The sequence below is a fragment of the Mustela nigripes genome, chromosome 15 (genome assembly GCF_022355385.1).
Source record: "Mustela nigripes isolate SB6536 chromosome 15, MUSNIG.SB6536, whole genome shotgun sequence".
Lineage (NCBI taxonomy): Eukaryota > Metazoa > Chordata > Mammalia > Carnivora > Mustelidae > Mustela > Mustela nigripes.
In genome coordinates, this window is record NC_081571.1 from 52,707,688 (window position 1) to 52,724,337 (window position 16,650).

Genomic DNA, 16,650 nt, shown 5'->3' on the forward strand with positions numbered 1-16,650 from the left:
GAAAACCTCTTGAGATTCTAAACTGAAGTCCCAATGAATCAGCCAAATCTGTAATCTCTGACCTCCAAAATATAAGCCTTTCTATATTTTCCTCATTGTTTAAGTCTATTTTAGTTGTGAATTCTTTATGGATAGGTAAAGGCATTCCAACTAGATTTATATTCAAGTTCCAATAGAAGCCTGAGAACCAGGATGGGTACAAAATTTCCTTCAAAAATTACAAACATATAAGAGGTAAATATGAGAACGCCTAGAACAAGAGAGAGAAAGTGTATACCTGGAGGGCCAGTAGATACGTAGGAAAATGTGAACTGCCACTTGGACTTCTTCTCTGGAAAAGATGAAGTAGACCCATTTCTCCCTGTTCCTCCCCCCTATTGCAACTATAAAACCTAGAAATAATGCAAAAGGCAACCAAAATAAAGGTCTGCAGTCTCTAAGGAGAATTCAAACTGGTTTAGGTGATCAGGTGTGTGATTTCTTCCACCCAACAGAAGAAAGCCACCCAAACTCAGAGTTTCTGACCCTCATTCCATCACCAGAAGGCAGCCCAAGAAGGCCAGCTCCTCTCCTGGATCCACCAGGAGACTGGAAAAAACAACAGTTTTAGAAGTGATTGAATAGCTAAGTGGTTGTCAGGAGTTTAAAGGGGATGGAGTATTGAGAGACGGGGGTGTAGGGATCCTTGGGGTGGTAGATACATGAACTTACACTTGTCATAAAATTATACATAAATATATACACCCACACATGAGTACAGGCTAAACTGAAGAAATAGGAATAAGAGCAATAGGTTGTATCAATTCCATTATCCTGGTTGTGATACTATTCTATATCACCATTGGGGAGAACCTGGTAAAAGATACAAGAGATCTCTCCGCATCATTCTTTACAACTCCTCTTAAGTATACAGTAATCTCAATAAAAGTTTCAATTAAACACACACACAGGACCAAATAGAACACCATACTGTACTTCAGTTTCTGATTCCTACTTATGAGCACCTCTGGATGGTCAGAATAGTTCTAGAAATACAAGATCTCTCTTCAGGTCTTGGTGGCTTCGATAAACCTCTCAACCCAACTCTTCACAAAAATATCTAGAAAGGTCCAATAAACTCTGAGAAACCTGTTGTGTCAAACCTCCCCCTACCTTTTGCTCTTTCTGTATTTGTGCTTCCACTTTCAACATACAGACAAATCCTGGCTCCTGAAGACAGCAAGTTTGCATGTGTATCATCTACTAAACCCTAGGTATTTCAGTAAACATAATTTACTCCCTGGAGATAACAAGAGCCAGGGAGATAAAGGGATAATGAAGGAAGTTTACAGTGAACATTATGGAAGTGAATTAAACCATGAAGTGCTATGCTAATTAGGTGAAAGAGTTGCCAAGAAGTCCTTACAAGGAGGACGCTATGGCTCCTGTACCAGCCATATGCAGCCTGCTTAATATATACTAACGTATACCTTCATCAGTTTTCATATGCAGACATAGTCATACCTCATGTAAATCAAAATGAATACCAAAAATCATCCATGTGTGGAGTTACATAGTAAGACATTAAGTACCTCACTTTTCTAAATATTTTCCATCCTGAGACTCTTCCCTCTTCCTCTGACATACCTTCTTCATGCTTCATCGAGTAGAAGAGAATGGAGGAGAACACACACCGAGGCATTCAGTGCTAGCTACTTCTTGTATGAAGTCATTTCTTCCTCATTCCTGGAAGGTTTCGTGGGGAAGACAGTCCTCCCACTGCAGGAGAATTGAGCAGATAGGATTTGGTCCTTCCTGAAGCTCACATATTAAATCGCAGCTTTAAGAAATTTACTTGAGTCTCTGATATTCTGGATCAACTTTATCACTAATGGTTTTCCTTATGAAAAAATATATAAGAACTAATTTGTAATTCTTTAGCCAAAATATCTGATTTCATTTTTTTCATTATATGATTAATTTTTTTTAAAGATTTTATCTCAGAGTGTGTGTGTATGTGTGTATGTGTGTGTCTTAGAGTGTGCACATGTGCATGCAGAAACAGAGGAGAGGGGCAGAGGGAGAGGGAAAAGCAGACTCCCCACTGAGCAGGGAGACCCATGTGGGTCTCAATCCCAGGACCCCAGGATCATGATCTGACCCAAAGTCAGATGCTTAACTGACTGAGCCACCTAGGTGCCCCTTCATTCATTTATTTTCTTAAAGAAAGTTTGCTTATGCAAGTTGTAATAGGAAATAAAATAAGGCAGGGGCACCTGGGTGATTCAGTTGGATAAACATCTGACTCTTGATTTTAGCTCAGGTCATGATCCAGGGTCATGAGATCGAGCCCCACGTTGCACTCCACACTCAATGGGGAGTCTGCTTAATATTCTCTCTCTCTCTCTCTCCCTTTGCCCTGCCACCACCCTGTGCTCTCTCTCTTTTTCAAATAATCTTAAAAAAAATTAGTAAATATAACATAAGACATTGAGCTGGATAAAGCTAGAAACATTAAGCTTTTGTTACCACTCAGTTTAATATTATACTTTTTTTGTTACCACACAGTGCATGGGCCTAATGGTGCTTAAAAGATGAGGGAACAATCACACTGGAAGCAAAGATAACATTTTACTCTAGGCCGTGGTGTGAACTACTGGACATGATTTTGACAGGAAGGAAAATACAAAAGAAGCAACTATTGAATTCTCCTTAAGATTGTAATTCAGTAAGTCACAATGCCTCCTGAGGCCCCTAAACCCAAGTCCCTACAGTCATTCAATTTAGACTTTTTGTCAATCTTTCTCTCAATTTATTTCTAAACCACTATGGACATTAGATCTAAAAATTGGATTCATGAAAAAACCCAAAGGGCATGTTGATACCTGTTTTAGGCTGTTGATGAAAACTACCTTTATGAATATATTAAACCTATGGCAAAACCTCATTTAGAAATGTTAATATGGAAACAAAAAAAAAAATCTGAAAATGATGTAATCCATTTATGAATTCAGCTAAAATATCCATAAAACTAAACTGCTATACCTAGTAATTTTCTGTCATTGTACTGTTTATTATAACTTTCTGGTTCACTAGTACTGCAATATGCCACAATTACTTAAGCTATATCTTTAATTAAGCATTAATAAAATATGAGTTAGATAATTATTCCAGCAGTTTTATTATATAATTAGTGAGTAAGTTAACATGAGATTGCATAATGAGATTTCATATAAAATTTAGTATGTGCACATGAGCTTAATTTCATGACAAACCATCCTCAAAACAAAAATAAAGGTTGTTCTGAGTAAATGTTCTCTGAGTTCTAGAAATAATTCCCAAAGAGAAGGAAACTTTCCAAATAGTTGTGTTGTGACATTGTAGAAGCAAAAATAAGTATGTACCATCTGTAGTTTTCAATTTTCGTCTTTGTTCCAGGGTACCCAACCCCCCCTCTATAAAAACTGTCGCATGTAGCAGGACAGGTCATGGTATAACTTGGTTACAGCATAGGAACAAAATGCAATGCCACAGAGCATTTAAATTGTTTGCCCCATCACACCATCTTTCAGAGGTGAGGCCAGATACCCAAACCTCTGGTTAGTTCAGTTCTCTCTTTCCCAATTGCCTCAGCCTCTCTGTAGTAGAAAACATTAACAATTTAATGTTGTGATAAAATAAAAAATATATACACTAAGTTGATTGCTAAGACAATTTAAATCCGTGTTAGAGCATTCGTTTTAAAAACAGTAACCATGACATATGACAAAGTGGGTAAATGAAAAAAAAAAAAAAAAACCCTAAGTGAACCATAATATGAATGAGTACAGAGTAAATCAGGTGGGGTGGAGGGGGTGAGTAATCTAATCTTTCCTTTACTGGTTTGACTTTATCATAAATTATATTTGGTTCTATTTCTAGAATACCAAAATCTGGCCTCAGTACATGTTTATCATTTCTGCAGTATAAAAACTTTTACCTTAGCATTATAATTATTTCAGCTGGTACTTCATTATTTTTCTTAAATAAATGTTCTCTTTATTTAGAACTTAAACTTTTCTTGTTCAGTTTTTTCCTTAGGTGTTTTTGTGGCAATTTTGTTTATATGATGTGTGTAACTAGCCTATAATTACGTTCTCTTGTTTCTAAGTGATTCAGATGATGCTATTCAATTATTCAAGCATATTACTCACATATGACATTTTTAACTTTTTTTTTTTTTCCATTAGGGTCCATGCGCAGCATGGAGCCTAATGTGGGCCTTGAACTCATGACCCTGAGAGATCAAGACCTGAGCTGAGATCAAGAGTCAGATGCTTAACTGAGTCAGTCACCCAGGCTTCCCAGTGGTTTTAACTTCCTAAGAACTTTCTAACAATTTTTATTTCTATCATCTAGTTGTATAATCCTAGAGAGATAAAGAATTACAGAAGTCATGAAAACGTTCTTTGTCATTCTTTCATAGCAACATTACCTATTTGCCACTATAATGGCTTTTGTTTGATCTATGCATACCTAGAAATATAAAGGTATACATACATTCACACACTTATGTGGGTATGCAAATGTGTATTTGTTATATGTATACAATTATGTATAACAGTCACTTTAAAATATACACACATTGGGGAGGTATAGAAAAGTAATATTACGGGTTTTAAACAGGATAGAAATTGTTCCATCAAATGCTTTTGGGAGACTCCATTCAAGTGATAGGATTTTTACCCAATTTATATGGTGAATGATATTAGCATGACTTCTAACATTAAATTCTGTTGTACTCCTGGTGCAAATCCCATTTTTGGTGTCACATTATTCTTTTAAAGTATAATGAATTCCATACCTAAGATTATTCTGTAGTACAGCTACTATGGAAGACAGAATGGAGGTTCCTCAAAAAATTAAAATTAGAACTACCATGTAATAACAGAAGGGATCCGCCTTCTGGGTATATATGTGAAAGAAATGAAGTCACTATCTCAAAGAGCTATCTGCACTCCAATGTTCACTGCAGCATTATTTACAATAACCAAGATACAGAAACCACCTAAGTGTCAATCAAATGGCAAAGTGTTAAAGAACATGTTATTATACTGCTTTTTTTTTAACATCAAAAATTAAAAAGAAGGAAATCCTGCCATCTGCAACAACACAGAAGGACCTTAAGGGCATTATGCCAAGTAAAGTAAGGGAAAGGCGAATACTGTATGAACTGACTTATTTGTGGAGTTAAAGTACACACACACACACACACACACTGTAATGTACAGTGTGGTGACTGAGGTTAAACATATTGTAATACAAATTTAAAACATGTTAGGAAAATAGATCTTAAATTATCACATGAAAATATTATAGTGATGTTGGGTAATGTTAATTTATTATAATCATTTCATAATATAACCATATATCAAATGATTACACTGTACATATAAAACTAATGCAATGTTATTTGTCAGTTTCATCTCAAAAATTATTCTGAAATTAAAAGAGTTTTTTGTGGTAGTAGTGATGGTAGAGAAGTTGCTATCATAACTGCTCTGTGTATGTGTGTGTGTGTGTGTGTGATTTTCAGATTTAGGTATCAAAGTGATACTGGCCTTGTTAAAAAAGATGAAACATGAGGCCTTTCTTTTCTTCTCTGTGCCATTAAAAATGTAGAAGAATAATGGAATAACCTGTTCCTGAGAGTTACAAATTTTTACCTGTGAAACCATTTGGGGCCTGATCTTACCAACTTCTTCCATCGCTATTTGTCTCTTTGGGTTTCCTCTCTCTTTCAGCTCTGATTTAGATAAGATATCATTGATAATTCTACATTCCATAGATTGCAAAATTCTAAGCAAGCATATTATGAGCCTTCAGTTCATTTTACCTTTGACTATTTCCTCGTATTCTATTTTAACTTTTGCTCACATTTCTCCTAAATTAGTCCACTTAATGATTTATCTACTGTATTAAGGAGGAGTATGTACTTTTTTCTAAAGAGCCAGCTGTTCAGTTGGAAAGCAAAAACACTCATCAGAAAAATGTTGCCATAAAGCAGATAACATTTGGACCAAATATCTGTATGAATTTAAAAAGTAAAAATTGGGGGCACCTGGGTGGCTCAGTGGGTTGGGTCTCTGCCTTCAGCTCTGGTCACGATTTCAGGTCCTGGGATCAAGCCCTGAATCGGGCTCCCTGCTCAGTGGAGAGCCTGCTTCTCCTTTTCCCTCTGCCTGACAGCTCTGTCTACTTGTGCTATCTCTCTGTCAAATAAATAAATGAAATATTTTTTGAAAAAGTAAAAATTGAAGGAGCTGCCTCTATCAAATAAAACCACAAGTATAATTACAAGCACTTATAAAGGTACTTAACAGTATACAAGTGCTATGAATAAATTAACTCATTTAATCCTCACTACCTTTCTACCAAGTAAATGATTATTACCTCGATATTAAGCTAAAGAATTAAAGGCCCTGAAAAATTCCAAGTTTACATAGACGGTAAGAGGCAGTAGTGCAAAGTAGGGACATAAAAGCTTGGGAAATCTGTGACAGAGGGAGATGCACTAGCTTTCAGAGAAAAATACAACCTTCTCAGTTATGGTAACTGAAAACTGGTACATTGAAAAGAGAGCAGAAAGGAAACTAGACCCAGTGGAAGCACAATAAATATCATGATGTTAAAGGCAGAGAGAAGCAAGTAAAATGAAAAATTTAAAAAGGAGTTGCAAATCACATAGAAAAAATAAAAGGCAGGTTAAAACATCCAATATAGGTATTAAGTACCCCAAAGAATAGAACTGAAATATATTATAAAAATATTTACAGATAAAATTCAAGAAACCTTGTCAAAAAAAAGAGACTTATCTATAGACACAAAAGGACATTTTCCCATAGACTGACACAGAAGGCTCAATACCATGGCATACCTTAATAAAGTTATTGAAATGAGAAAAGAACCAAAAGGAGGCACTTAGACTAAAAGAGCAAGCTACCTTTAAGGTAAAGATTAAAAAACAACAACAACAACAACAAAAAACAGCCTAACTTTGGACTTCATGGCAATATTCAGTGCCACAAAACAATGGGCAAATACCCACAGAGTTCTCAAGGGGGAAAAAAAAATGACCCAATATTTTAATTTCTCTCATTTGAGAATAAATGGAACTGAAAAAAAAAAAAAGTTTCCATAAGTTCTTAAATAAAGAAATAAAGGACAAATTTCATTTAACCAGGGGGCAAAAAGCCTATTGCAAATGAACCAGCCATGGGTGTTGGTTATTTTAAACGGTAGACTAAAACTAAATATCAGGGTTAGAATTATAGTACAGATTATAAATGGGATAAAGCAAATGTTGGAAGCAAAGGTGAGAGAAGAAGTTTGCAGGCTTCCTTTTTATGTAATAGCTGGTACAAACGTAAGTCTTTAGGAGTTTATAAACCAAGTAAAGATCTAAGTATATTTAAAGGTATAAAATCCAGAAGAAATATAATTAACTAAGAATCAAGTGATGGAGAAGTACAGGGAGTTAGGAATATAATAATTGTGTCACCTCTGAAAACAAAAAGTCAGCTGGTGACTTGAGTAGAAATGGAGAATTAAGTATATTACGTGTTACGGACTGAATGTTTATGTCCCCTGAAAAGTTTCCATGTTGAAATCCTAACCTCCCGATGTGATATTAGGAGGTGCAACCTTTGGGGAGTGCTTAGGTCCCTCCTAAATAGGACTGGTGCCCCTTTAGGAAGGGGCAGGAGAGCCTGCTGTGTCTCTGTGCTCTCCACCATGTGAGAACACAGAAGCTGGTAGGTAGCAAGCAGGAAGAAAGCCCTTATTAGAACGCAACAACAGTGGCGCCCTCATCTTAGACTTCCAGCCTCCATAATTAGGAGAAATCTCTGTTGTTGATAAGCCACCCAGGGTACAGTACTGCTCCATAGCAGCCTGAGCAAAGATTTTACATAAACTTTAATTTTATCTTGACTAAGCCTCTATCGAGGGCATTTAGACAATAACCAACAAAACTAAAATGTGTACCCTTTCACCCTGAGCTTCGGCTTTTAGGCATTTATCACAGATATACCTAAACACGTAATATAAATATTTATGGGATATTTTTTTGTATTACTGTTAGATTGTTACAAAGTCTTTTACTAAGTATCCATAATAAAATTCACTAAATTCTGGTAACTTCAGACAATGAAATGCTCTGTAGTACAATGTCCAAGATGTGTAAGTGAAAATTGAAGCTTACAACAATGTGTATAGTATGCCATCAGGTAGGTCAAAATACTTAAAAAGGAAACCGTATATTTGTGCATGCTTCCATTTGCATAAAATTCCAAACAACAGAATTAGCATGATAGACATGTTTGTCAAGCAGCCCCCCAGTGTGTGCTTAAAAATAAACACTTTTTGGTACTAAGTGGCTCCATAAGAACACAATTGCAATCTCTTAAGATTTTTGCTTTAGTTTGAGCAGAGCAGAATTTATGAGGCATACAGGTATTTAAATGAAATCACAACTCTAATTAATTGAATGCATAAAAGCAAAATGATGCTATGTAAATACACTTAAAGTATAATGACATGTGAATTAACATAAAATAGGAAAGACTCTACATCATACATCTAAACTCTGAAACATGCCCAGAGAAAAGTTAAGATCTCTATACAGATTCCCCAGTACAGGCACAATCTGGCTTGATGTTTCCATTGTTATTCAAAACTGGTTATCAGGAACAGTTGAACCTCCAAATGAAGCTCACAGCAAGTACAAGCTATAAAAAGCATTCGCTTGTCACTAAGAGAATATGAACAGGTTTAGCACATCTACTTTTCCACACTTCAAGTTTTCAAATGAGACTGTAAGGCGATTATCAAGGGATTTTGCAAGAAGATAACTTTCCCTCTAAATCTTTTCATCCAGGCGTGATATACAAATGTGCAATATATCTTTCCCATAATTAAGTAAACTGTTTCCTTGCTTCACAGTTACTCAGCAACAAATGACACCTACGCAGTCTCTCTGGAGGGGAAAAAATTAAGGCTTATTGCCAAGTAAACTCTCAGGAAATGGACATTTTAATTGATTATTCTGGTAGAAAATAATTGAGAAAATACTTTATCATATTTCTTCTTTATAAATCTCTTTTATCTTCTTTTGAATTCTAGTCGTACTGTCAAAAAACTGCATTTTGTTACTTTGTTGTCTTGCCTCAAATGAAAAATGTCTTTCTGGGGAAAACTGTTTAGTCAAAAGAAAACAGGAGGGGTCTAAAGGGAAAAATACATATACATTGAGAAAATATATAGAAAGAGAGACACTCCTTTAGTGACGCTATCACTAATAAACACCAGTTCTGATAAGGTTTTAGAATTTAATAAAAACCCAAATGAGGGTTTAAGACTGTGCAAGATTGTTATATATATGCAATCTTTTGAGTTCCTTTTGGCATCTGTTTGAGAACTTTTCTTTCAGAGTCTGAGTTTAAAAATGGGACACATATTATTTCTGCCTTCAATGAGATCCTAATGTAAATATAGATGTATAAATTTAAAATATAATTAAACTATCAGAAATGCAAAAAATAGTCCACGTATGTCAAAAGATTAAGTAATGTGTTACAACTGGTAGATAGTAAGTGAAATCAGAATTTTATCTGAGAGGATCTCACAGAGTTCACTAAGATAAAAGAAGAGGAAAGTCCAGGCAGCAGGAAAGGCATACACATAACCATGACATGTGACACATCATTGTGTTTTCAAGGAACTGTATAAATAATTGAGTATTGCCAGAAGGTAAACTGTTGAAAATGAGGACTGATAAAGAGATCAGGGATAGAGAATTAAACTTAGGCCGAGTTAAGACAAACCTAAATAAGACAAACTTTAGGAACTGAGGGTTTCATCTTGAGAGAAATGCAAAGTTCTAAAGATCTTTTAGCAGAGGAATAACATCAACTTACCTACCGAAAAAAGGCAAAGCAGTTGCAATTAATAAGTGCCTAACTGTAGGCAAGGAAGCCATAAAAATCACATTATAGCTTTTGAACTAGCCTAACCAACATTTTTCTAATCTTATGCCTGTATTATTTTCACTTTTTGAACAAAAAAATTATTTTAAATATAAAATAATTATTTTGTAATAATTATTTTATAATAATTGTTTTAAATGTAAAATGGTAAACTATAAAAGGCTCTATGCCAAAATTTTTCAGCCACCCTTGTCCACAAGTCATCCAGACTCCCTCCTTGTAGGTAGCTAATAGGACTAGTTTCTGCCCATTTTTCCAGAGATATATACACAGAAATCCTTACATATGCCCCTGCCCTATTTTTTACACAAATAGTTGCATATTAAACATACTGTTTTTCATTTTGCTTCTTCACTAAATGTATTTCAGAGATATTTCTGTCTTAGTGCATCTTCAGTCTCTTTTTAACTACTACCTACCTACATACATACATATAAACTATAACTTAACTGTCATCTATTGACATGAACAGTTGTATCTATAGGTTTCTCTTGCCATAACCTATTGCTGGACAACAAGATACTGTAAAACCTAGTAGCCTAAACCAGTAATTACTGCTGTATCTCACTATTTTGTAGGTCAGGAATTGGAAAACCTTGGAGCAGAAGAACATCCTAGCCGTGATGCATCAAAAGGGGGTCACTTTTTTCCAGTTAATTCATGGGTGGGTGGGTTGGATTGTCCAACATGGCTCAGTCTCTCCTCTAGCACCAAGGAAACAAACTTTCAGTTTTATGATAAGTTGTGGGCACCTAGTGTATAACATCAGGACTATAGTTAATGATACTATACTATGTACTTAAAAGTTGCAAAGAACATAGATCATGAGTGTTCTCACTACAAAAAGAGAAAAAGGTGAGGTAATGGATGTGTTAACTAACCTTATTATAGTAATCATTTCACATTATACATATCTCTCAAATCATCACGTTTTACACATTAAACTATGTTATAGGTCAGATATTTCTCAATAAGGCTTAGGAAAAAAAAAAAAAAACAAAAACAAAAACAGGAAAAAGACCGAAGCACTTGTTGCTGGTATCTTGATTAAGGGCCAGTGCTATTTTGTGGAAATAGTTATCTGTGGCTTTTCACTTCACCCTCTGGGTCCTTGCAACTCACCTAGTGGTCATGTTTTATTTTCCATAACAAACAACCCATTTTGTCTCTTGAGCAACATTTTTAACTTCCTCTCTACTCTTAGACAGTTGAAGACCTGTGGGATTTTATTTTGTTTTGAAATATTTCTGTCCTTTATTCCAAGTTGATAGTACTAATATAATTCTCTTATAAACTTTGTGGGATTTCTATAAATCTTAATAAGGTTCACTACATTGGATTAAAGTCATAACACAAAAGGCAGGTTCCCTTTAACTTGGTATAAAGATCAGGAGGCTACAGAAGAATGATTAAGCTTCCCATAAGGCATTTTGTCTAGTTGAGAGGTTCTATGAGACACGTCCTTAAATCTTCATAACATCTTAGAGAAGCTGGGAATAAGAAACAGTTTTACTCCTAAATGGCAAGATATGACTATCTTTTCTCTAAATCCTATGAGAAAATGGGAGTTTTTCCTTTTGTAGCTCATTTCCCTTCATCTGTACTTTATTATATATGGCTAAAAAATAATAATAATATGGTACTTGAAAAACTGTTCCCAAAAAATGTCTGCCAAATTGGCCAACTTTATATTTATATATTGATATCTATCTATTGATACCTATCAATATCTATACCTATTCACAGATAGATATCAATATATATTATACAAGTGACAATGTTGCCAAACTTCTAGCTAATATATAAAAAAGTTTCACTTTCTCTAGCCTCCAATAACAATTTCCTGATTTCCAAAGTCAATGAAACATGGTTTAAAGTTTATGACAGCACTTCACTTCCATCTATTGAATTCTGTATTGCTTATCTATTCCTGTTAACAAATATGCTAAAATTTAGTGGTTTAAAGCAAAAACAATTTGATTCTATCTCATAATTTCAAAGGGTCAAAAATGGACAGTGCTCAGGTAGGTGACTCCTTCCCACATGAAATCAACAAAAATCTTTTGATGGCATTCAGCTGGCAGATAGGCTGGCCTTAACAGTCTAAGATGGTTATGCACATGTCTGATTGGTCTCTATATTCAAAGCAATTGATATAAAAACCCTAATGTGGTTTGTGAGAAATTTAATGAGCTGACTAAAAAATTTATGTAGAATAACAAAGCCCAAGAATAATTAAAACAATTAAAAATATGCAAGGAAAATTTCTCTACTAAATCTCAAGACTTATTGTTACAATACGTTAACTAAGATGAGTGTTACTGGCATACAATTTGACCCACAGTGCAGAATACAGAGTTAAGAAGCAAAACTACATGCATATGGAAGGTGTATGTGTAAAAAGGAGCATTGTAGAAAACAATTATTCAACAAATTGCCCTAGGAACATTGAATACACACACACACACACACACACACACACAAGACAAGGGACTTCTATATTACATCGTACACACACACAAAATGAACATTTTATATTACCCCAAAATATAGACAGATATTACCCCAAATACTGCCCCAAAATATAGATAGATATTATCCCAAATGTTACCCCAAAATATAGATAGGAGACAGATAAATTCAACCACATTAAATAGCTTTTGTTCAAACACACACACATGAAAAGTGGCAATAAAGTTGAAGATATTTGTGACATATGTAACTGACAAAACTAATTATCTGTGAAGGAAAAGTAGTTAAATGGATGGATGGAGGGAGTTGGGGTGGCAGTAGGGGAAGGGTGGTTTGAGTTGCAAGGGAATATTATCACTTAATAAACTGCAAGAGAAAATGACAATATATATTCAAAGGTATATTCCAAGAAAAATAACTGACAAATACAAAACAACCTCAATTTCATTCATAATCAAGGAGATTTAGATTCATAGTGAGTCATGATTTTCCCCTAAGAGGTATGCAAAAGTAATTGCATTACTAGGTACTGAGGCTTGAAGAAATAATAACTCCAGTGCAATGTAAACTGGTACAACTACTTTGAAAATCAACTTGATATTGTCTTAACACACTTGAACACTTAATACACTACACACTCACACACTATACAATCACAGGTATAGCACAGTGTTTCAATAAGTATGCCCCAAGGACAGGTACTGGTTCTCTATTCATTAAAAATGGAATGAGATAAAGAGCTTGTACCAGAATATAAACAAACAATACTTCATTGAGGAAATCTGGAAACAGCAACTTGGCTGAATTAAAGGGTGGAACTGTAATGACAGTTTGAGTGCAAGCTCCATATCTCATTCTAGATTGGATTTTTCAATAGCACGGGCCTAAAACATTTGTGTTTGATACTAATTAGCGGACCATGAAATAAGTTTCTAAAGTTACCTGGGACCCACTATATATGTTATACACACACACACACACACACACACACAAACACACAGTTGTAATCAAGAACTTTCTTCTGTAGGTTCCTGCTAAAAATTTTTGAAAATATTCCTAAATAAATCCTATATTCTAGAAGACATATAGAAAGATTAAAATTATATAAAGTATCTCCTCCAACTACAACAGAATGTAATTAGAAATAAAAGATATTTAGAAATTCACAGATGTGGAACTTAAACCATATACTCTAATTGCCCAATAGATCAAAAAAGAAATCACAGGGAAGTTTGATAATACTTTGAGATAAATGAAGATACAACATATCAAAACTTACGGGATACTGTGAAAACAGTGCTCAGAGGAAAATTCACAGTTACAAGTGCCCAAATTAAAAAAGAAGATAATATTCAATCAATCATTAAATCATCTCACCTTAAGAAATTAAGGGGGAAAATGTGCAATCTAAATGCAAAACAAGCAGAAGGAAAGAATTAGTAGAGATGAAATAAATATATGGAATATAAAAAGGAAAAAGAAAAATGTTGATTCTTTACAATCATTGAAAAAATTGTTAAGTATTTAGCTAGACTGAATAAGCAAAAAACAAGAAGTCTCAAATTACTAAAAACAGGGGAAAAAGGTGACATTACAGACGCACTGAACTTACAGAAAATTTTAAGTGAATAGGAAAAAAGAAATGCCAACAAATTAGATATCCTAGATTAACAGACAAATTTTAAGAAAGATACAAGTTTCTGATATTGACAGAAAATTTTTCTGATATAACAGAAAATTGGCATAGACTTATAACAAGAAAAGTGTGAAGGATTTTTTTTTTTTTTTGCTTTTACTAAATTTTCTTTTTTTTTTTTCTTTTAATTTTTTTTTATTTTTTATAAACATATATTTTTATCCCCAGGGGTACAGGTCTGTGAATCACCAGGTTTACACACTTCACAGCACTCACCAAATCACATGCCCTCCCCAATGTCCATAATCCCAACCCCTTCTCCCAAACCCCCTCCCCCCAGCAACCCTCAGTTTGTTTTGTGAGATTAAGAGTCACTTATGGTTTGTCTCCCTCCCAATCGCATCTTGTTTCATTTATTCTTCTTCTACCCACTTAAGCCTCCATGTTGCATCACCACTTCCTCATATCAGGGAGATCATATGATAGTTGTCTTTCTCCGCTTGACTTATTTCGCTAAGCATGATACACTCTAGTTCCATCCATGTTGTCGCAAATGGCAAGATTTCATTTCTTTTGATGGCTGCATAGTATTCCATTGTGTATATATACCACATCTTCTTGATCCATTCATCTGTTGATGGACATCTAGGTTCTTTCCATAGTTTGGCTATTGTGGACATTGCTGCTATAAACATTCGGGTGCACGTGCCCCTTTGGATCACTACATTTGTATCTTTAGGGTAAATACCCAATAGTGCAATTGCTGGGTCATAGGGCAGTTCTATTTTCAACATTTTGAGGAACCTCCATGCTGTTTTCCAGAGTGGCTGCACCAGCTTGCATTCCCACCAACAGTGTAGGAGGGTTCCCCTTTCTCCGCATCCTCGCCAGCATCTGTCATTTCCTGACTTGTTGATTTTAGCCATTCTGACTGGTGTGAGGTGATATCGCATTGTGGTTTTGATTTGTATTTCCCTGATGCCGAGTGATATGGAGCACTTTTTCATGTGTCTGTTGGCCATCTGGATGTCTTCTTTGCAGAAATGTCTGTTCATGTCCTCTGCCCATTTCTTGATTGGATTATTTGTTCTTTGGGTGTTGAGTTTGCTAAGTTCTTTATAGATTCTGGACACTAGTCCTTTATCTGATATGTCGTTTGCAAATATCTTCTCCCATTCTGTCAGTTGTCTTTTGATTTTGTTAACTGTTTCCTTTGCTGTGCAAAAGCTTTTGATCTTGATGAAATCCCAGTAGTTCATTTTTTCCCTTGCTTCCCTTGCCTTTTGCGTTGTTCCTAGGAAGATGTTGCTGTGGCAGAGGTCGAAGAGGTTGCTGCCCGTGTTCTCCTCAAGGATTTTGATGGATTCCTTTCGTACATTGAGGTCCTTCATCCATTTTGAGTCTATTTTTGTGTGTGGTGTAAGGAAATGGTCCAATTTCATTTTTCTGCATGTGGCTGTCCAATTTTCCCAGCACCATTTATTGAAGAGGCTGTCTTTTTTCCATTGGACATTCTTTCCTGCTTTGTCGAAGATTAGTTGACCATAGATTTGAGGGTCTATTTCTGGGCTCTCTATTCTGTTCCATTGATCTATGTGTCTGTTTTTGTGCCAGTACCATGCTGTCTTGATGATGACAGCTTTGTAATAGAGCTTGAAGTCCGGAATTGTGATGCCACCAACGTTGGCTTTCTTTTTCAATATCCCTTTGGCTATTCAAGGTCTTTTCTGGTTCCATATAAATTTTAGCATTATTTGTTCCATTTTTGATGATTAATCATCAAAACTCAAACCCAGATGAATTCACTGACAAAATCGATCACACGTTTAAATAAGAATTATGACCAAGTGTTTTTTTGTCAAAAATACCAACTGTAGAAGACAAAGGAATACTTTAACTCTGAAACCATCATTACCTAGATGCCAAACCAAATCAAAACATCACAAGAAAATAAAACTACATACTAGTATCCCCACTAAATAAAGGCAAAATCCTCAACAAAATACTAGAAACCAAATGCAACAGCATATAAAAAAGAATATTCACCATGACCAAGTAGGATTTATCCCAGGAATGCTAGGTTGGTTTAAATATGATTTACATACATATGATTTACATGTATGATTTACATACATAATATGATTTACATAGATACATAAAAAAGACACCTGACAAAATATAACATCCTTTAATGTCAAAAAGACTCAAACTAGTAACAGAGAGAAACTTGTCCCACCTGATAAAGATTAAAGAAAAAAAAAAGACACAGAACACAACACTAAAAGACTGAAAGCTGTACTCTTAATATCAGGAATGAAACAATGATGCCTATGCTAGCCACTTCTATTCAATGTTGCACCAGAGGTTCTGGTCAGGGCAATTAGGGAAAAATAAATAAGTAAATAATAAAGACATCCTCATTGGAAAGGAAGAAACTATATCTGTAGTTGACGAGATTTATAAATAGATAACCCCAAGGAATCTACAAAAACACTAATACATTAGAGCAAACAAATAAGTTCAGTAAAGTTGAGGGGT